This window comes from Ambystoma mexicanum, chromosome 7q, assembly GCF_040938575.1.
Source record: "Ambystoma mexicanum isolate Mex_15411 chromosome 7q, UKY_AmexF1_1, whole genome shotgun sequence".
Classification (NCBI taxonomy): domain Eukaryota; kingdom Metazoa; phylum Chordata; class Amphibia; order Caudata; family Ambystomatidae; genus Ambystoma; species Ambystoma mexicanum.
Genome location: NC_090941.1, coordinates 473,026,586 through 473,049,954, shown reverse-complemented (window position 1 = coordinate 473,049,954; position 23,369 = coordinate 473,026,586).

The following is a 23,369-nucleotide window of genomic DNA, read 5'->3' as shown; positions in this document are numbered from 1 at the left end:
ACGCGACTCCACACAGAACCAGGAAATCAACACAGATGAGCTCAAACAACACAGCGCGCCACAATTGGGAATATGAAACTGTACTTTTAAATTAAACCGCAAGATTGTAAATTTGGTAAAGTACATTTATTTGACATCAAATGTTTTGAGAATATTCAGCGATTAGCATTTTTATTTGCACATGTTCCAAAAAGTTCGTTTCGAGGCACACGATGTTCCTTTGCTGTACACAGGGTCTTAGATCATCTCACAATACAGCGCCACAATTCGGAATATGAAACAGTGGTTTAAAAGCAAACGGCAAGATTGTACATTTGGCAAAGTACATTTATTTGACATCAAATGTTTTGAGAATATTCAGCGATTTGCATTTTTATTTGTTCACGTTCCGAAAAGTTAGTTTCGAGGCACACGATGTTCCTTTGCTGTACACAGGGTCTTAGATAAATGAATTTTTATTTGCTCTCGATCCAAAATATTTCGTCTTGAGGCAAGCGATGTTCGTGTGCAGTAGACATGGTGTTGGTTTACGATAAAATAAGCTCTTCGGTCGCACTGATAATCGCATGGCTATTCCAACAACGAGGCACTAGGGCACCACAACGGTCTGTATGTTGCATCTAGCCGTTAGTACCGCGTAAGGGCATACTTGTACTTGGCGATCGTCCCACAAAATGGTCAGGGTGCTAACGTTGTTCACGCGGAGAAGCAACTGGCGATTATAGAAGCCATCCGCCGGTGTCTGGTACTCGTGACACAGACAATAATGGACGATGTATCTATTTGAAAAACATAAAAAAAGGAAATTAGTCTCATCATCAGATCTTTATTAAAATTATTCATTTTATATATTAGGTCTGGAAATTATTTCATAGCTAGGACAGTGCAACTGGGTTTTAAACGTCAAGGGGGGCTGTAGGATACTGAGACAGTCCCCCAGTGCAGGGGTTGACAGGGAGTGCAGGTGGAGAGTGGAAGGGCCCAGGACCGAGATCGCAGACAGTGGACCAGTTGTAGCAGGGGAGAGGGAGAGAGAAAGCAGAAGCAAAGGTTTTGAGGTGCTTCCGTAAAAGTATGATATGATATGATATGATATGGTATTTGTAACGCGCCTATACACAAGTGTTTCAAGGCGCGACGAGGCAGGGAGGGAGGGGAACAAGGGGAAGACAGACAAACGATCCTACTAGGCCAGGTGTCATTCAGATCGCGCAAGTGCAGAGGTAAGGGGAAAAGGAGAAAGTGCAAGGAGAGGAGGTGGGGGGAAGTGCAGTACAAGGTAAGTAGCGTAATAAAATAATAAATAATAAATAATAAATAAAAAGGGCCCGCTTGAGGCCAAGGACAAGTCTCGCAGTTCTGTTCTGGATAAGTTGCAGAGGGCGGAGAGTGGAGGCAGGCAGATTAAGATAGAGGCTGTTACAGTAGTCCAGCCTAGAGAGAACCAGGGCTCGGGAGACAGTGAGCTTCTGGGGGAAGGAGAGGAAGGGAAGAATACCTCTGAGGAGGTGCAGCTGGTAGTGTGACTTCTTAGAGACGTCAGATATATGAGGAGAGAAGGAGAGTGTGGAGTCGAAGATGACCCCGAGGTTTTTAGCCTTGCAGGTAGGGGCGGGAAGGGGGCCAAGTAGACGGTTCTCCCCAAGATAGTGCGCGGTACAAAACAACATGCCACATAGAACGAACAAGTACAACTTAACCCGTCTTTAAAGCAACTGTATAGTAATTAAATTGCGGTATAAACTCATCTAAAGAGTTACTTACATTATATTTGCATTTTCCATTGCGTCTGTGCGTAGGGCAGCCCCGAAATACCACTCCTTCTATGCCGACGTTATTTCTTCTAATGAACGAACATGAAATGGCTTTCGTTTCTGAAATTATATTCATTATCGTTTCTTACGTGGTCCAGGCCTGTCAAGGTCAAAATACAATAGAACCTTATTCTGAGTCGTGGGCCATTCTGGCACCCGAGAAAAAATCAAAGCAGCTGACCTTCACTTCGAACGAGCACACATTCCAAGTTAGCTACATTCAGTGTAAGGCATTCTCACAGGACTTGAAATTTACACTCCATCTTTGCATTTTGTCTGCGTGCTTTGCAGCCACACAGAACCATAAATACGGAGAGATTCTATATTTATTGAAAAATGATTTATATTACTGTTTGGTTTAATTTAATGCGCAAATGAACAAGGTTGGCTAGATACACATATTCAATGGGCCTGCGACATGAGGAGACTTGAGAGAACAGACAATCAAATTACAATCATTTAAACCGTGATGTGTATTTCTCAATGAGTTCTTCTTTAGGTGGACATGGAACAGATGCAATGTTGGGTGGCAATGCAGTTGTCCCCTGCACAGGTTCGTTCACAACTCCATTTATGTGCCTATCTAGGACGTCAACAATAAGTTTCTCAATAAACTCATATTGCATATCCTCAAACACTGGTTTGATCACCCATTGTTTACTTCTTTTAGTGAAGGCCTTATTGTAGCGAAGCGTCCCTAAAGTTCCGGTCGTCCTACTTTGTTGACGGCCAACATTATGGTTATGTGCCAAGACCGCTAAAAGAGTCCGATTTATCATGCCCTCCATGCCAAAATGCAATCGTTTTGGCCTGTACTTTAGGCACATATTGTGGAACACCTCCAAATCTCCTGTGTGGCAGAATTCCGTGAGTCCCCTCAAAGCTTTTGTTATAGTTTTATCAAATACAATCTTTTCAATGGCTTTGTGAGTGGGTGATGAAGGAATCAACCACTTCTTCTTCCGTGCCTCCTCTGTGGACAAATGGCCATGTTCACAATTGTGGAAATGTTGGTTCGTGTTCCATCGGTGAACGTTCGTACAGTGTGGCATTACTGACCGCCATTTTTCCAGTAGAATTTCCAACGACCCTCCACATGTTTTTGAGCTCCACCAAAGATGGTTGCTGATTGACTTGGACCACTGTGAAATACCTTGCAATTCTTTTTTTTTACCTGCAGCCGACAATTTTTTATTGATTGATTTTGCAAGATGCCAAACGTCAAATTGGTGATTTATATTTTTGTACTGTTCTCTCATTGTCTTGGCAATTGAAACGTGTCTGTCCGTGGCTATCAGGTCGATCACCATTCCCCGCGATTGTAGTTCTTGCAATGATGCTACAAAGCCAACTTTCTCCATGGCCACTGAGGATGTACTTTGTGACACCTGCACGACCACCGAACTCACAATTTTCTTACTTTCCATGTCCTGAAAGTGGTAGGTGCAGTACTTGGCTGAAAATCCTGGGCTGTCGCACTGTCCATCACCGGCTAGCCTGAACCGTTTGCCCGCGAATGTACTATCAATAGACATTTTTTCCATTCTCCAAGCTTCGCTAATGGCTGGAAATAGATAATCGGTTTGGTATTTGTAGAACTGAGTTTTCGCAATGAAACGGATTCCCACAAACTGAAAGAAAGACTCTAATTTTTTAAAACTTGAACCACTAAAAAGTGCAGCCGCTGCACAAAGTAGATTGCCTGCTGGCAGTTGTCCCAGCATAGGTTGTGCAGACCATGTGAAAGGATGATATTTTGTACAGGTGGCATGTATTTTAAGGTTAGTGCCTCGAATTGCACGAGTCACATTAATCAATGGCTCCCCACATACTTCCCCACCTACCAAATGCCCACATTTCATCCGAATAATAATATCAATCAAACAACTATCGAATACAATGAATTTGGCCTCTTTCCTTATACTGTCACTCTGCATCCCAGCTGGTTCGGCCTGTAACGTTGAGGACATGTCACTCACATGAAAGGTAGAATCTCTGATATCGTCTTCCGCTATGTTCAGTGATATTGATGGTGTTTCATTGTCGTCTACTTCATTCTCTTCCATTGCAACATCTGTTCCTTCTCCGGCGATGGGTGAATAAAACAATTTCTTCAACTTTCTCGCCGTCTTAGTTTTTGCGGGTGTGGATTCTGTGAATTGATCTCCGACTGCATCCGAACTACCAGGAGGACATTCACTATCAATGGCTGGTGGTGGTATAGCTCCGTTGTCAATCACTTCATATTCTTCCCATTGGCACGATGCTTCTCCAGTCTCAAGTCCCTGCCAAAAGGTTTGACAAGCAACATCTCTCGTTCGCTTCACTGTCTGTGTAGATCTAGTTCGTACACCCACTCGCAACTAGAGGACAGATTGGAAAAGGGTTGTTCAGTTTAAACACAACTTACAGTATTGAACTATTAACAGTGAAAGACAACATAATATAGTGACCAGGACACTAACCTTCTTTTGCTTTCTTTTCTTTGAAACTTTCTTGCCTCGAACTTCAACATCAGGACGCTGTTGCTCCGACTCGTGTGTGCATGTCTCCACTTCCTCTTGCGCTGCAACGACTATGTTTTCCTGATAAGCACATCCATCACGCACTGACGCTCCATGGACTCCCTGAAACATAGAACTTTCATTAGTATGTATAATAATATCGAAAACACAAAATGTACTTGGGGACCAATACCCACGTATTTCTCAATAGCAAAACACGAATGAACGCTTTGTGTAGAACATTCAAACGACAATTATTCACGCATTGTTGATCTAGTTAGATGGAACTGTCAAGATCCATACCTTGGGCTCCTCATAGACTTCCATTGATGATATTATTGAAGATGATGCTTCAGTGACTCCCTGAAACACAGTAATTGCATTAGTATGGTTTTCTATTTTGATAAAAAGAACAGAAAGTTTGTGCAGGCGTGAACGGCTCATCTAAATAGACCTGCACAAATGATCAGTTGTCTAAAATAAATAATGGATATCTAAATATGATTCGATTTGCTCGATCGTTGGAAGTGTCACCACCCAGAAATCTGCATCAACTACTAGGGGTGATGTTCTTGTAGAAGAAGCTCCGTCATCTCCCTGAAACATAGTACTTGCGTTAATAAAGAAGGAAGTATAGCGGATGTAATCACGTCATATGATTTCGCTTCATCGAACTGTCAGTATCCATACCTCGAAATGCATAAGAACATCAAGGGACGATGTAACTGCGGTGCACACTTCTGCAAGCTGTTGCGCCGACCCGTAACTGCACGCTCCCCCTTCTTCTTGGACTAATGCTCCATCGACTCCCTGAAACATAGGACTTTCATTAGTAATGAACACAATATTGAAAAAAGAAGACACATAGGAGGGCGACGACAGAAGGACATATCAATGGCTAAAAACGAAAGAAACATTGTGTGTAACAATCACGCTACAAGAATGCAAGATCTGATGATCTCCATCGATGGAACTGTCCTGAAACGTACCTCGAGCATCTGAGTGACATCAACGGTAGTCGTCAATACGTTGGACTCCTCAGCATCTCCCTGAAAGACAGTACTTGAATTATTTTGGATAACAATAATTATAACTGAAAACAAAGACTAGAGGACGAGTACAAGGGTGTACCATTAGGTAAAATAATTACACGATAAATTAAAACTATTGATTTACATGCCTAAAACAAGTCAGTGGCAGAATAGCCAAGTAAGATTACCCGATAGGCGCTTGAAGTGGCTGATGACTGCAATAACGACACGGATGGAGAATCTTCCGCCTTCATATTGAGTGGATACATAAATGGGGAAATTATTGTTAGCTAATGCTAAACACTACCGCAAGGCCGAGAGATAAATACGTAAACTTGACTCACCAGTGGAGGGATGTGGACGAATAGAGTGGGAATAGCGGTTGAGAGCAATTTTCGCCTCGCTCGCGGTGTGTTCTTCTTTATTAGCAATGATGTGGAGTACATGTCAGAGGTAAAGTGCCTGCTGCAGATGCGGTATCGATCACCCCTCTTGTCCGCAAAGACTTCTAGGACTCTACTTTCAAGCTCAGAGGGTGGATATCCGCAATATCGGACCCATTCTCTTATCTGATCTATTGTCTTAGGGAAAACATGCATTATAGTACCTTCAGATTTATTATGGGTCTTCGAAGGACAACCGCCAATGGAACAGGCAGGCATTGTGGAAAGTTCTGAAAAGTAAAGATCAACAATTCTCTATGAATACCAATGTGTTAAAAAATTAAATACATAAAAGGTTCAATGCAAGGTATGTTTTGGTTCTTGGAACTATACACGTTATTCACATGCGGATAAGTATTTGAATAACTTTAAAAAAATACAAAAATAATTTGACTAAACTCAGAACATGTGACTAGTTCCTTGCATGTACTGTCTTGAACGAAAAGAAATTGGACGCAAAATGAGTATGGTACATGGCCTTACCTTGACGAGCAAACAGTTAGATGCAGGGATCAGAGTAGTTTCTTGTCGTAGAATAGGGAGCAGTTCACAGGTTGCAAACTGATGAGTTTGCTCAAAGTGGTCACGGAAGTTCACAGAGACGAAGAGCAGACAACCAGCACCTTCACGGGTTGACTAGCAAAGCGCAAAGAAGTTCTCATTAGAAATATGAAGTGGGTTATAAAGAATTCGAAACAGGGGTGTGTTTGTGAATGAATGACGTGTATATGTCGTGGCATTATGCGGTTTGCAGGGGGGCGTCCCGCGTGAGGGGAGATGCTTGGCAGGAGACACGGGGTCTGGCGGTAGACATGGGAACAACAACCCATGCTCTATAGACCACTTTGAAGTGTACATGGTCTTTGGCACCTCTTGGCCTTTATCGCTCCCTGACAGCTCCACTTGCCAGCACAAGTACCCCGGTGCGAACTGCCTTTGATAGGGCGGGGGGTGGATTGGGGCGGTGGTCGTGCAGACAAGACACAGGAAGACTCGTGAATGGAGACACACTTATGTGGATTGCAGGGGGCCGTCCAGCGTGAGGGGAGATGCTTGGCAGGAGACACGGGGTCTGGCGGTAGACATGGGAACAACAACCCATGCTCTATAGACCACTTTGAAGTGTACATGGTCTTTGGCACCTCTTGGCCTTTATCGCTCCCTGACAGCTCCACTTGCCAGCACAAGTACCCCGGTGCGAACTGCCTTTGATAGGGCGGGGGGTGGATTGGGGCGGTGGTCGTGCAGACAAGACACAGGAAGACTCGTGAATGGAGACACACTTATGTGGATTGCAGGGGGCCGTCCAGCGTGAGGGGAGATGCTTGGCAGGAGACACGGGGTCTGGCGGTAGACATGGGAACAACAACCCATGCTCTATAGACCACTTTGAAGTGTACATGGTCTTTGGCACCTCTTGGCCTTTATCGCTCCCTGACAGCTCCACTTGCCAGCACAAGTACCCCGGTGCGAACTGCCTTTGATAGGGCGGGGGGTGGATTGGGGCGGTGGTCGTGCAGACAAGACTCGTTTGCTGTAGGGCCTCACCAAGGAGAGGCCATCTAACTGCATGTAAGAGGCAGGCTGCAGGATCTAGTACATGGAAGGCAGGGGGGTGAGTTTATAAATACCTCAGCCTCCCAGGAGAATATATGGGTGCAGTTCACCCTGGAGACCCTGAACAAAGTGGTGTGGTAAGTATTTTTGGGGGAGGAGGCAAGGCCGGGAGGCTTGATGCCAACCCGCAAAATAACATATGTATGTCTGCTGCATATGGGTTCAACGGTTATGTGGATTGAAGGTGGGCGGCCAGCGTGAGGGAGGATGCTGGCCGGAGACATGTGGTGTGACAAGACAAGGCACAGGAAGACTATTCAATGGAGACACACTAGATTCATTTAAAAAATCAAAACAACCATTGTTAAAATATATGTTGGGTTTTATTTTAGATCTTAATTTCAATTGAACATAAATAATAAACATTACACATTGTAAAGTTGCGGTTGCAGCACATCCCGGGAAAAGCCGCGGTATTGTCCACTGTCGCTGGGGAAATGTTGTCTAATGGCAAGTACCGCACAGGCAGGTATTACTCTCCGAACGCGGTGTCCGAGCCTCCCGTGAAGCCACCAAGTGAAGCAACGATAGGCCACCAGCCTGTACCACCTGTGAAAATGAAAGATGCAAACTGTATTAAAATGACAACTTTCTTATCACTGTCGATTCAGGTACAAAAATGTCATTCTGCTTTGAAAAAAATTCTATCTAGAAAATGCACAACATGGAACCAATTTACATGCATTCGAATGATATGTAGATGTAGTTTTATATGTGGGAGACGACCATGAAATAGTAGTGGCATCACTGACATCACAACCAGAGTATACTTACTCGTTACTCGGATTACGCGGACGAACAGTGCCGCAAAGTTCGTGCATAAGCACCATCATCATCCTCAACACTGTCCGTGAGAGGCAGGCTTCCCTGAACTCTGGCAGCTCGGTGATGCATTGCGGACTTGGCTCGCCTTCCGAAATGTAGGCCAAGCACCCGGAATTTTCACGGCAGCAGCAGTTCTCCTCCTCAGTTGGCATTAGCTCGCACCGATTGCACGTGCACCAGGTGGAGACGCCGTCCATGCGACATGGTCCAGGCTCTTCATCCGTTGACTGGTCCTCCCAACTGCCGTCCGAATCCCCATCGTTTTCGCGTGCTTGCCTTTCCAGTAGTTCTTCCTCGGTGTACTCGGGCTCGTACATATACGGCATTATTGTAGCCATTGTGTGGTAAAGAAAGTAAAATAATTTATAGCGGTGGTACTGGTATCTGTTCACACGGGCTACAATCAACAAAGGTAGCTGACCAGAGCACAGAAACGAGTCACAGAATACTCAAAGTAACACAGCGAGAGTAATGGAATCGAAAATCTGCTGCTGTGTGTTGTGAAACGGTGTGTTTATACTTATTGAGGAAAGAGGCGTCCTGCCGTTTCCATGGCGACACTTCATTAGCTGAGGCGCAGCGATTGTTGACACGAAACGTGCTTTGGCGTTGGGAAATGGGCGGTACGCGTCTGCTGATGTCAGCCTCGGGGGCGGGGGATTTGATTTAGTGCCGCAAAAGCAGGTGAGCCAGGGCGATGCGGCAAGTGATAGGATTATCATAAAATGGCGGCTGATTTCGAGTGCGTTAATGGACGAAAAGTAGGGTAAGGTCCATAGGAAAGTTTTCCACCATCTACCGAGTTATGCTTAAAAACACATGGCCGAACCGTAGGGACAATAAAAAAAAAGTCCCGGAACTCTCCTTTAAGGCCGCTGGACAAAGCTATGCCTGTGCACACGTTTCCATTGTTTTGCAAGAAATGCTCAGTATCTATAACCAAGCCACACCCAAGTTAATGTCTTATTGGTTGTGTTACTATATATCTTTTTGGGGGTATTGGTCTCACTTGAATGGGCCAACCCTTTAACTTGAGTACAACCTTTGATTGAAGTCCCCAAATAACTGCCTTTTTCAGTTAGAATAATTAGGATTATCTTCCCCTAAGCACTATCTAGGAGGCAACGAAAAACCACACAAGTCGCAGTTTAGGAACAAGGTTTATGAGAAATGTCAAACATGCCAAAGAAAATGCCAGAATTTATATCCGATACTGGCTAAATATGCACTTGGGTTGTCTTGTGTATGTTGCTGTTATGGACTTAAGTTCTGCTTTAAACTATGTAGACAGGAGGCTCCTTTGGCAAACCCGTGATGAAATGAGAGTTCCAAAACCCCTCATTCGTATGTTGGAGGCTCTCCACATTGACTCAAAGGCACGTGTTTGCTGTGTTAAAGTGGGAATCAAGCAAATATACTGAGGTGGGTAATGCAGGGGTGTGCGCTCGCACCCCTCTGATTCAACTCTTCATTAATTCTCTTCCAACATATTTGGAAGCTTAAGAGGCTGACCTACCACTTTGTTAAAATAGAAGGTTGCCGGACCTAAGCTATGGTGATGATGCAGTCCTTCTGGCAAACAACTGGTTGACAAATATGATGAGTACGTGCAACATCGAGTTCTACAAATAAATGTGGCTAAGTGTAATGGGCCTCCTTTTAAAACTAGAGAAAAGCATGACATGTCTATATTCCTGGAACGTCAAGGGCTGATGGACTAGAGCCATTTTGACTGTGTTATTTCATTTATTCGACATGTCATGAAATGCAACAAATACATAAAATACAGTTCAGAAACAATTAATCACCAGGGACATCACTTGGGGGTCACAACTGCGACCCACGGCAACCCCGTGCAAATCCTGGCACTGCCTCTGTGAACCCAGGGGGAGAGCACAAGTTTAAACAAATGAATTATTTCTTTTCAAATTGGTTTTATTGGTGAATCAACATGGTTAATATACATCAAGTTCCAATTAAACATTCACTGATTACACATCATCCCATGAGAAAATCTCCATTTTTTCTTAAGAGCAAAAAAAAAAAAACCCAACCCCCCCCCCCCCCGACTCTGAACCCCTGTCCACCCCACCCCCGCTCAAACAAACAGGCTCTTCAGATGAGGCTAGCATTTAAACTCACTGGGACCCCCCTCCGTCAGGTCCCTATGCCACCTCCTCCCTGCTTATGTTTAGAGTTTGTTCACTACAATCCCCGGCAGTTTACATCTTCCCCCTCTGAGGTCCGCAGTGGGATCCACTGTTATCTGTTTTGTGTCCATTCTCCCCCTCCCGTCCATGGTGTTACTTCCCTCCACACCTCCCCCGTGTGCTGTATCCCTCACAATTCCTTACTCCTTCTGAGTCTCCCGGGGATATTGATGGTCTCCTGGCTGGGGCCTTTCTGGGTCGTATTTCCCCAAGAAGGGGGCCTATTCCATTTCCCTTGAGGGAGTTTGGCCATGTATCTGTCTAGTGAGTTGCTCCATTCTATATATGTTCAGGACCTGGGTGGCCCATTGCCTTTCGGTGGGAGCTTCGCCCCTTTCCAACCTCCTGCAATACATGCCCTGGCCGCCAGTAGCAAAAAGTGCAGCATATGCGGAAGTTTAACCCAGTCTCCTTCTATTACCTCTAATCCAAACAGCACCAGGAGAGGGTCCAAACGTCTGTCCACCCCATCTAGGTCCCTTATCCAGCCCAGGATTTCCTTTCCAATATCTCTGCACCCTGTTACAGGCCCACCACATATGCCAGTAGTCTTCGCTCAGCCCGCACTCCCTCCAACACAGGGGATCGACTCCCGGGTACATCAGTGACAGTCTTGCTGGGTCCCATTGCCATCTGTACAAGAGTTTCAACCCGTGGAGTTTATATTGGCAGGCTACTGAGGTGCAGTGGGCATTCTCACATAGTCTCTGCCATTGAGTATCCTCCATTTCTATCTCCATGTCCCTCTCCCACTTCCTCCTGTATACCTCTATATCTCCTCCCCGTGCTTCTAGCAGGACCTGGTATAATGCAGAGATAATCCCTCTCGTCCCTTTCCCCGTGTCTAATACTTTCTCTGTATGTGTTAGTTCCCTTTGTAGGTTCTCCTTCCAATCTTCGGACATCAGCACCCCTTTGAGTTGCAAATATTTAAAAACCAAGATCTTTCCTCCTCCCAAAATGTCAAGCTCACTTAGTTCTATAAATGCATCTTTCTTCAGGACTTGCCCCACCCTTTCCACACCACCCTCAAACCAGACCTGGAATCTCTCATGGCCGGGGATCCGGTCTCTTATGGGGGGTGCCCAAATATGGCTTAGGGGTGAGGGGCAAGTTGTTACCCCCACCATTTCCCTCTTGACTCTCCAGAAGAACCAAAGCGAACCCAGGATCCTGTGTCCCTGCACCTTACTCGGGGCGGCCTCTGGTGGTCAGTGTGTCACTGGGCAGAATAGGTGATTCTCAATATGAACCCACTACTTCTGTTTATCTCCCCTCAGGTGGAGGATCAGAGCTCTAAACTGAGCTGCCCTACAATATGTACACATTTCCAGGAGCCCTACCCCCCCCTTTCTCTTTGGGTTGCACCAGCAGTCTATAGGCCAATCTGTGTTTTTTCCCCTCCCAGAGGAATTTTATCATCCGCGGTTTTAGTTCTCCAAAATGTGCATCCGGCAATTCTATTGGGAGTGCCTGTTATGGGTATAGTACCCTAGGGAGGAGAACCATTTTGAGTGCGTTTAGACGTCCTAGCCATGAAATGGTTAATTTCGCTCAGTTATCCAAGTCCCTAAAGAGCCGATGCAGTAGGGGGGCAGGGGGAGTTTTCCTCGTATAGTTTGTCCAGTTCCCTAGGTATTCTCACTCTGAGATATTTAAAGCTACCTTCCTCTATCTGTATTCCCAGCCCTTCCCATCCCCGTCTTCGCTCTCCCGTTAGCTCTCCCAGTGGGAGAAAGATTGATTTGTTAACATTTATCTTGAAACCAGAAAAGCCCCCTTATTTTTCTACTACCCAGAGAACCCTTGGAACTGCCTCTGTCACCTCTGAGAGATATAATATCATCTGCATACATATTTAGCTTGTGGGACACGTCCCCTACCCTTATCACCCTCAGCTGCACATCATTCCAGATCTCTTCACCCAGGGGCTCCATTGCCAGGGCGGAGAATAGAGGGGAAAGCCGACAGCCCTGTCTTGTGCCCCTGCTTAGTCCAAATTCCATGGATTTCGCTCCATTTACCAGAGCCCTTGCCTTGGGACCAGAATAGATGGCTTGGATAGCTTTGCACATTTTCTCTCCCACCCCCATTTTCCTCAACATTGCAAACAGAAATCCCCATTCCACCCGATCAAATGCTTTTTCCGCATCTAGGCTTAGGCGTGCATGGTCCCAGGGCTCCCTCCCACATGTTCCATGAGATCTAGGGTCTTTCTTACCGCATCTGGGCCCCGTCTTCCCGCTATAAACCCCATCTGATCTGGGTGTATTATCCGTGGCAATTTATCTTTGGAGTGCGTTGCTAGTATGTGTGTGAAAATCTTTTCATCAACATTCAATGGTGACATAGGGCGGTCAGGTGCACATTGCGTGGGGTCCCCTCCCTCTTTAGGGATCACTGATATCCGTGCTTTGCTGAAGGTATCAGGGGCCTTTCCCATTTCTAGTATGTGGTTGTACATTTGTACCATGTGGGTCAACAAGGTCCCCGCAAATTTCTTATAGAATCCTATAGTATATCCATCTTCCCCCAAGGCTTTACAATTGGAAAGACGGGATATTGCTTCTTGTACCTCTTCTATTGTTATGGGACTTCCCAGCTGATCTATCTCTAAGTTGGTAAGTTTGTTCACGTCCGTCTTATCCAGGTATTCCCTTACCGCTGTTTCACCACCACTCTATTTTGGTTTTGTAAAGGGTTTCCTTGTACTTGGCAAATCCCCTCTGCTATCTCTCTCGGTGAATCCCTCGTGTCTCCCCCTGGGGGCTCGTAAGGGATGTTACCCACCTTTCTGCCCTCTGCACTCGGAGCCTCGCAGCCAGCAGCGCATCCACCTTATCCCCTTTCTCGTAGTATTTCTGTTTGAGGGATCTTAATATCCCCACACGGTTTCTCCCATTCCTAGTGCTTTCAGTTCTGCTCTTTTGGAGTATATCAGTTCTCTGGTTTCGTCTGTGTTCCCCTCTGGTGCATGCATCCTCCCCTCCCACTATCTCTCTCCTCAGCTTCTCCTCCCTGAGATTCCTTTCCCTTTTCCGTCTCGCCCCCTCTCCGAGGAGAAGTCCCCTCAAAGTTGCCTTCCCGGCATCCCACTATTCATCTTCCCATTATCGTTCAGTTCGAAGTAATCAGTGATTGCCACCCCCAGTTGCTTAGTGGAGAGGGTCTTTCCAAAGGGTTTCGTTGCAGCGCCAGCTGCTATCTGGCCTATAAAGCCTGGTGACATTGAGGGACATGAGGACCATGTCATGGTCAGTCCAGCCTACCGGCCTGATTTTGCTGTTGGTCATTCTCGTCCCCTTGCACTGTGGTCCCCATAGTCTTCCTATCTCTAGCTTCACCTGCCCATGAGTTGAAGTCCCCCCTATTATGTAGATGCCCGCTTCCTGTTCCTGTATCGCTTTGAGCACTCAGTATGAGCTGTACCTGCCCCTGGTTGGGGGCATCTAATGCTGCCAGGAGTACCCTTGCCCCATTCAGGATTCCCTTGAGTATCAGTAATCTCCCCTACAGAAAGTGGATGGTCGTGCAATCCCGTAGTTTGCATTGTTTTGGATCACTATTTCCGACTACCTGTTTTTTGCCAGTCCCAGAAGCCCAATGAACTTGACCAATATCTGTCACTCTTATCGTCCGTTCCTCCCCGTGTATTAAATGTGTCTGCTGTAGGAAAAGTATATCAAGGTGTGCTTTGCGGAATTCTCTTGTGACTAATGATCTCTTGGTTGGGGAGTTGAGCCCTTTCACATTCAGCGTCCCCACCAACAGATCTCTTGCAGCCTCATCCCTTCCCATCACTAGTGCCTATCCTCATTTTGACTAGGGACTCCACTCAATCGTATTCATCGTCAACATGGGAGTGATAATTTCCCTCCTGCTAGGTTTCTGTCCGAATAGCCCTAACATATGTGCAAATTCCCCAACAACTTTTTAACTGAAAACCACTGTTGATTAAGTTCAATCATGATCTTGAATACACCCTCTTGTGCACGGAGGGTCACCTCGGAGCGGAGTGTTCTGCCTCCCTCCGGCTGATCTGCCTCCCTCCGGCTGATCATTAATCATATACAAGTGTTTGCCCGGTTTCTTTTGGTTCCTTTCCAATCCTCATGTATTTCGTTCACTAGGTTCATGCTCAGGCCTGTTGTCCTGCGTAGCCGCTGCTTGTTTGTCCTCTCCTTCTTTGCGGGCCCAGAGCTGGTCTTGACCCCTCACCACTCGTGGATGGGCCCCGTGGGATCCCCGGCTCGGCACCCAGGTCCACCGTTATATGACCTAGGGCCTGTTCACCCTCTTTTGCTGAGGTTAGGCGGTATTCCACCGTCTCCACTTCGAATTCCAATGAGAACGGGTAGCCCCATCGATATCTGATCCCCTTTTTGTGCAGCCATGTCGTGAGGGGTCTACAGGCTCTGCACCTGGCCAGGGTGAGGTTCGATATGTCCTGGTAGATTGCTACCTTGGAGACTTCAAATTCTATTTCTCTTTGCTGTTTAGCTCTAGTCAAGACCTCGGACCTGTCTGTATATCTGAGAAATTTGACCACTATACAGCGGGGGCCATTCCCGTAAGGTCTGCAACCTCTATGCACTCTTTCGATCTGCAAGGTCTTGCCCCTTTCTGCCTCGAAAAGCTGGTTCAGTAGCTCCTGGACTTTTTCCTCCACCTGTCTCGGGGGTCTCCCTTGCCAATTCTTTAAGTCCCAGTATCCGTAGGTTCTTACGCCTCTCCTTGTTCTCCAAATCGTCAATTTTGAGCATAACCTCCTCTTCACAGAGTTCTATTTCTGACATTCTTGCATCCAGCTTCATCTCTACCATATCAGCGTTCAATAGGTTGTGCTCCAGATTCTCAACTTTGTTTTCAATTGTGGTCATTCTCCCAGTTAAGTCAGTTAGTGAGGCCTGTATATCTCCTCTGAGGGCTTTGATCTCTGCCAGTATGTGTCCAATGTCTTCTTTAGTGGAGAACCTAGACGGGTCCATGTCGGCAAGCGTTTCCTTCGCCGTGTCACAAGCTTTCTTTGCCATGGTCCCTTACCCACTTAAGGGGGTCCCCGCTTATCCTCAGGCTGCAGTGCGTCTAATTGCGTGTGGTGGTGCTCACGCCGCTGCGAAGGCTCTAATGCACCTGGGTGGTGGGTCTGGCTATTATTGCTGCACCGCTGTATAGCTTCAAGTGGCGGGGTTTGGCTGGTTCACTCTTTGCTTGGCACTCTGGGGAGGATGGGTTGCCTTTGTGTCGTTCACCTCCACTACACCTTCCCTCCCTCCCTCTCCTCCCGTGGTGCGGTCTTGCCCTTTGCCAGTCAATGCCCTTGAGGGGGCTCTTCTCTATTCCTCTCGCCCCCAGTGATCTGGGGGGTTCGCGTCTTGCCTGTTGTGTCCTCCTTTTTATGTTGCATGTTATGTCCTCCTTTTTATGTCTTCCTGCCCTTAGAGGTATAGGAGGAGGGGGGGGATTCAGCAATCTCTGTGGCAGTGTACCCCGGCAGCCCATCTAAGGTCTTTTCCACTTCTTTCACCTCCTTCAAATTGGAGTTCCCAGGGGTGGCGTGTGCCTACACAGCCTGCTGGCGTGAATTTTGGGCTGCACAGCTCTGGCAGGACTATGTGTGCATTCAATTTTCCTGTATCCTTACGCTTCGACCCTACGATGCCTTGCAAGTGTAGAGTGCCATGACAGTTACTGCTGTCCGTGTTTACAGCTATCACATCTTGTCTCTGCTGTATGGGCTGATTCCCGGGTTGTGTGGCAGTGTGTGGCTAAGGGGCTCAAGCAACACCAGTGGCCATGCAGTGCTTCAGTCAGGCTTCCCAGCCTTTCCACAACCTATATTTGTTTACCTGCTTCACAGCACGTCTCCCTTCTACACTTAGGCAGCACTTTGTTCCCAGCCTGGCAATGGCGCCAGTTGTCTGCTCCCGGCACGGGTGCACTCCCGGTTTGTGCCCATTGTGCTTTGGGCTTCCTGGCCCCTGTTGCACGTTTATTAACACTTTTGGGCCACCCAGGGAGCTTCCTTGTGGTCCCTACCCCCCTCTAGGGCACCCCTCTGCGTCTTGTGCAGAGCTTCGCTTTACTTTATTTCTACTTCTGAGCCATGGCAGAGAAGGGGGGCGGACGTACCTCTCACCGCGGCCTCAATCGGGATGCTCTTTTTTCTCGCCAGGCTCCTTGCGAAGTATTCTCCGCCCGCTTGCCGCCTTCGAGCGACACTCCTCGCCTTAGGGTCGGGGGCCCAATCCACTGTGTTTCCCAGGTTTCACCGGTGGGTCACACGTACACCCACTGTCCCGGACTAGTCTCGTTACGGCCTCACAGGGCCTCCGCTCTTCGGGGGTGCGTTCTGTGTTGGCAGTTCCCTTTCAATTGGGTGCAGGGCCCGGACAGTCCTGTTCCGAACCCTCAGGGCCTTAAGACAGCCCTCCTGGTGTGTTCCGCCCACTTCTCTGACTCCATGTGGCTCGTTTTGCCGCTAGCTGTAGAACACCGGGGGGCTGCTCTGTCTGCACTCCTCAGCTTGTTCTTTCCGGCACCTTTAAACAATAGTCACGCCCTGCAGCCTTCAGCTCGCTGTGGGAACGGATTAGTCCAGTTGTGCGGGTGATTACGCTCAATCTCGTCTCCTTTTTTGCCAGAGGGAGCGGGAGCTGCGAGCTTAAGCAGCCATCTGTCGCGCACCCCCTGGTGGTCTCATTATTTCTTTTCTAAGTCACTCTGACTTCCAAAAGAAATTATTTCCATTGCGGTTTTCTGTAACAGAAATATTTTCTTTTTTTGAGTCCCAGTGACTTCAAAAAAAATAATTTCATTTTGAAATCTGAGAGCCTTCCATCCCAGGACATGGATGGCTCCTGTGCTCTGCTGCGCATGACAGGAACCAGCGCTAGATCCTTGCATGTGTCCTGGAGCATGGGAGCTGGAGTCATGCCTGCAGAGACGGAACAATGGATTCTGAAAGGTACGGACATTTATTTTTTTAAGTGTCTGTGTGTGTGTATTATGTAATGTACTCGTGTATCATGTAATGAGTGTGCATGATGTTTGGGTGGCTGGCATGCTTGTGTGAGTGAATGAGCTTGTGTTAAAATACCTTCATTACTTACTGGTGATCTGTATTACTCCTTGTCAGACTCCTCCTACTTGTGGTCTATGAAGCACCCTGCCTCATACATAAGTACTTGGAGAAGGCAGAGGGATGTTGAGGTAATACTGGGCCTAGGAGTTGATTTTGGGGGTTGAAGGAGAGTGGGAGGGAGAGGGGATGTGTGACAAGGGTGGGGCAGGAGAGGGGCGTGCAAATACATAGAGGTCATCAATGATAAAGCAGGCATGATATATATTAGTGGCTAGACTGGCATTTTGGTATATCCAAACTAGTCATTTCTTACCATGGCATGACATTCATACTAGGCATCTATAATAAAGTAAGCCTGATGTGTGTTACCTGTCTAGCCTGGTATTTAGGTGCAGCCAGTATAGCCTTTTCTTACTATGTCATAGCATATTTTCTGGGCATATATAATGAAATGCATCGTAAGTGTTATTACGTGGCTAGACTAGCATTCTGGTGCAGCTATTCTAGCAATTTCTTACTGTAGCTTGACATTTTGTACTGGACATCTCTGATAAAGCAATCATGAGGAGTGCAATTACCTGGCTAGACTGGCATTTGGGTGGAACCAGTCTAGCCTTTCCTTACTTTGGCATGGTATATTTTTCTGGGCATCTATGATAAAGTAAGCACGGTAAGTGTTATTACATGGTTAGGTTGGCCTTTGGGTGCAATCCATCTAGGTATGTTTCACTGTGGCATGGCATTTTTTACTGTGCATCATCAAGGCTACAGCAAAAGTGTTGTGTCCAGCCTACAATTTGCAGCCAATTGTGGCAAAGAAAGTTGGCAAAAGCGCTATATAAATACAAATCATTATCATGAACCAAAGCATTAATGCTCCTGTGCATTGTGGGTGACTTGCATCTATTGGATTTTTGGACATTGTAATATTGCAGCAACTGGCAACGTAGGAGCTCTACTTATATAATGACAATACCCGACCTGCAGTGCCTCAGCCTAGGTTGATTCTGTTGGGTCTAACCCCATCATATCATGACCACATCCATGGCATATAAAGGCAGCACCCATGATAAAATGTTGTTGGTATCTAAAATAATCTTTATTTATGCCTGCAAGCCGCTTCCAGTGATGTCACGAGGGTCAAAGAGCAACGGATGCCATCAGGTCAAAGTTCATGTCACATTACTTTGGCTACCCCTGGCATTTTGGTAAATCAATGACCCTGTTCATCACACCTTGTATTGTCAAATTGAATATTTAAAAAAATTCCCTTCTTAGCTGCCATCAAATTGTTAGGCATAGATCACCATTGTACTCCGCATTAATGTATATTACAAAAAAATACTATTAATCAACACATTAAATAGTCCATAATGTTACTGATCGAGTTTGGGGTTTAAAAAATCTATTCAGGCTAATTCATACACTTTTCCCTGCAAAGCCGTGCCCTGTATATGAATGTTGCCACAATGATATATATTGTTTCATGCACTGTTTTGCACGACAGGATTTCTTTAAATCGGTCGGACACCATGCCTAACAAGGATAGGTTTAACAAATATTCTCAAATGTTGATATTTTGGACACAGAAACCTAAAATGCTGCACCGTTTCTGCAGATGATTCAGGATAGTGGAAACAAAGATCTGAATGATTCAGATTTAAACACATTTTAAATAACCCAACCAGCAAGGTTCCCATCCTATATCTAATATATAATGATCTTGCATATTGCGGTTGGAGAATATCCAAATATGCCTCATAACTGATCTCAGATCTTGTCACCCAATACATTTGTGCAATCTCAGAGTGATGATACTGCATTTTCATTAAGTTGTAAATATGGCTTTTGTAAGCGTTTTTCACCAGAGCTTTCGATACATTGTTTGTGCCTGTGGGATCTTTCCACAGGACACTGAAATCTAAGAAAAGGGTCAATTTGATGTGTAAACACCATTGAAGTGTCCTTCCACCCCCTCTTGGGAGAGGACATCAGTAAGTGCCTCTCTATGTTTGACAAGCACTGGTGACGATCAAAATCACAACCAATACAGAACTGGTCCGAGAACTATGCCATATTTTATACTTTAACAATAGTTGTCCATTTTAATAGGGCCATTAGGCGTTCCTTTTGGCAAACAAAGCAATTTTCTAAGGAAGCAGTTTCAATTATTCCTTATTTATGCCCCAGAGTGCTGTTGGCTGCAGGCTGGCACAGTCCGTTTTTGTACTGTTGAGGTCAGAGAGGTTGCTGCTACACACGTCACTTTCCAAATCTAGGCACGGTGCAGAGTACATCAAGATCTGTTGGCTACGTGCTGGAACTGTCTGTTTTTGTTCTGTTGGAGGTCGGAGAGAAGTTTAAAAATCTAGGCGCACCATGGAGCACCTCAGAGTGCTATTGGCTGTCAATAGCTGTGCTGGTGTTGTTGCTTCCTTTGGTGATGTATCCGAGTTATTCTTGTACATCATGATGGGTGGTTTCCTTCCTTAAGAAATATGCAGTAAGGCAATGTCTCAATGCGCCCTCGGACAACTTGTTAATGGATCAGGCGAGATCCTCTCCGCACCCACCATCGCCTATGGACTGTCAGTCCATGTAGTTTGCGCATGGTTGAGCCCTTGGCAGTGCCCTCGAATGAAACTCTCGAGAAGTGGGGTGGGGGGAATAACATTGTACTTCAATGCTGTGAATGAGACAGCGGAGCTGCCAGCGGTGGGAAGTAACATAAGTTCTGTGACTTCTAGTGAAATAACTATGGGTGAATCCAACGTTTTCAAAGGGATGGCAGTTGGGAATGAGACTCCTTCAGATTGGGATCTTTTAAATCTTCGTGTTGGGATAGTGAGCGGAAGAAACTCTTTTCAAAACACGACACTGATTTTTACCGAACATTCCGCATATGAAAGTGACTGTTCATTTGCCCTTTCTCCTGGTCAAACGAGATGCAAAAGTCGAACAGCGTTTTTGCATCAAGCTAAATCGCAGGATCCAAATCAATCTCCTCTTTTAGCTTTGAATTATACATTGAAACAGTTAACCTCTCTATATGAGAATATTTGTCAAGAGGTAAAAATGTATTATGTCCTTCTAAATGTAATCAATAAAAGGACGGATGGCATTGACTGTAGAAAGGTCAAAGGTCTACACTGTCAGGAGTACGGTGAGTGACATACCTCAGCCGGATATTGCTAGCGTAACATGCCCATCAGAGACAATGGAGACTGGGGCCGTAATACACGTATTGTCATCTACTCAGGAGAGGCAGCCCTCGACTACAATGAGTATTAAGGCTCCTATTGTGTTAGTCCCAAGGGCTAGTTCTATACCGGTTTCTGTTATCTCTTCATAAACTGCCTCCGCAGGGGACTTGGGAGAAACAGACCCAGGTCCACAACCTCAACAAGTGGTTACCTTGGATGCTCCAAAAAAATAGAGCTAAAAAAAGGGTCACAAACAAATGTGTAAGAAGCTGAACAATTTAAAACAAATCCAGAAAAATAGGAATTAGTTGAGAAAATTCCTGAAGAATTCGACCATGGCTGAGTCTTTTGCCACGGCAACTACAAAAAAGAAGCAGGTGGCTTTAGGGGTTGTACAATGTATTAATCCTGGGAACACCGCAGCGCTGGATTCTGACTGATAAAGATTTATTTGATGGCACTATAGATGGCTATGATGACGGAGGTGAGGTCAATACTGAGGATTGTGTTCTGGCTGGGAAGACAATGGTTGGTGCGCAAACGCAAACCATCTTGGAGAATGATGTTCTTGGGGACTCCGTTTTTGCCAAACCTGGGATGGAGAAAACACAGGCTCTTTTTGAATGTTAAATCTGATGTATATCGTTTAAGTGCAATTTTAAACTGTAATAATGCCAGATTGAAGTTGAAGGTGGTAGCACAAATGAAAAACAGACTAGCATGGAATGACGTCCTGTGTTAACACTAAAGTCTCTCAAGATTGCATAGTGCAGCCATCAATGCATGCTCCATTTAGGCCTGGTACAATTGTTAACGTATTTGCTTGATTTCAAAGGATAATGCCAACAAACATCCTTATAATGTGCTTAGAGCAACTGGGTCACATTCCACTCAGCCCATTTTGGGTCCTTTGGGGTTGACTAGAGAATGTAAGGATCATTCTGGGAATCTTAAAGGTGCCAATATGGTGATGTATAGACCATTAGACCCCTGAGGTCATAATAGGCTATTGCTTGAATGTGTGTTTCCCGAAGTTAAACAACCAGTCCATAATAGGTAGATTGACCTGTTGTTCTTTGCAAGGATACCTAATTTACGCTCTATTGCATCTAAGGATATTGCACTTGTGGATTCTTTTGATGACCAACAAACTGCTAGTTATTTTGGTCATTGTATCTAAGGTTGTTTATAAAGTTATTCTACAGGAGGTGGTCTATTTGTCAATTAGGCTATGACATCATGCTTGTAACAGCAGACATTAACAGGGTAGCTATCACTTGTAAGAATCCAAAAGGGTTGAATTGATCAGATACAAGGATTTCATTTAATACAAGGGGACTAAGCAATTGGGACATTGTGCTAGTTCAGGCACTCTATTCTCAAAAACGGTTTTGAAACACAGGTAGGGATAAACAGACTTCTTGCTCTGTGAACATATGCTTTCTATATACAAAAAGAAGTCCTATTTCCTACTTGGTGTCACCTTTCACTCTTCGCACATCAAGTGGAACATCTTAATAATAATTATCACAACATTTTATTAATCATAAATCAGCATATTTCATAAAACAGTCGTAAAAATGATCATAGCACATAAAACACATACAATATACTAAAACAACACAAGTAGAAACACCATGAGTGGGTCACAGTACATTAATTCTTAAAAGATAAAAAATGTGTAACCAAATAGCACTTTGATTCCAATGCCTCACTAATTTCAGCTCGTTTCTTATTGGTATGTCTCAAATAACCCGACTTGTACAAGTTTCTGTCCTTTCTGTACAACAATGTAGGACATTCTTCAGGGGAGTATGTCTTGTGTCGAAATTAAAAAATGTTCTTTAGGTGGGGAGTACCCTGTTAATCAAAAAGGACACCCTATTAGTACTCAACCATCTGGTATAAATCTCCATTTACATTCATCCAGACCCTCATCCCTTAAAGGGTATAGTAGTATGTTTATTATTACATACCTCGCTTGCCTTGCAATAACTCTTGGACCTTTACTGATTCTTGCTGCAGATTCCCAAATTCTTATAGGATTTCTTGCTCTTCCTCTTCTCCTTTCTAATCTAGTGTACAATAGTACCATCTTATTAACATAAGACATGTCTGTCACATACTGTGTATTAAGTATCTAGGAAGCATAAAATGATAATGCTTACCAGAATAGGATTCTCCAAACCACTTGTTTTTCCTCTCTCTAAGTTACAACCTCTCTGTCCATGGGATAACAAATGTCACCCTATAAAACAGAGGCCATATGTACTATTTCAGTTTCTCAAATCACTGAGACACTTGGCATTACGCTATATAATGGGTTCACAACACACTTACTTGTGACTTTGCAAAGGGATCTTAAATTCCCAATTCCATAATAGAGATGCCCTTGTTTCTACGGATGACAATGGCCTCTTATTCCTTATTTTAGTCAACCTCTAAAAGAATGTATAGCCGAGAAAATTGCAAATTAGATTCCAGCTAACCTTAAGGGTCTGTGAATCCACACAGTCTATACGTCATATTTCATAATTCAGACTTACTCAAAAAACGTTCCTCGCCGCTCGGGTCTGCTGGAGAGTTTCTGTTTAATTCTGAAAACTCTGTGCGGCAATTCGAGCCGGCGTTATGTTCA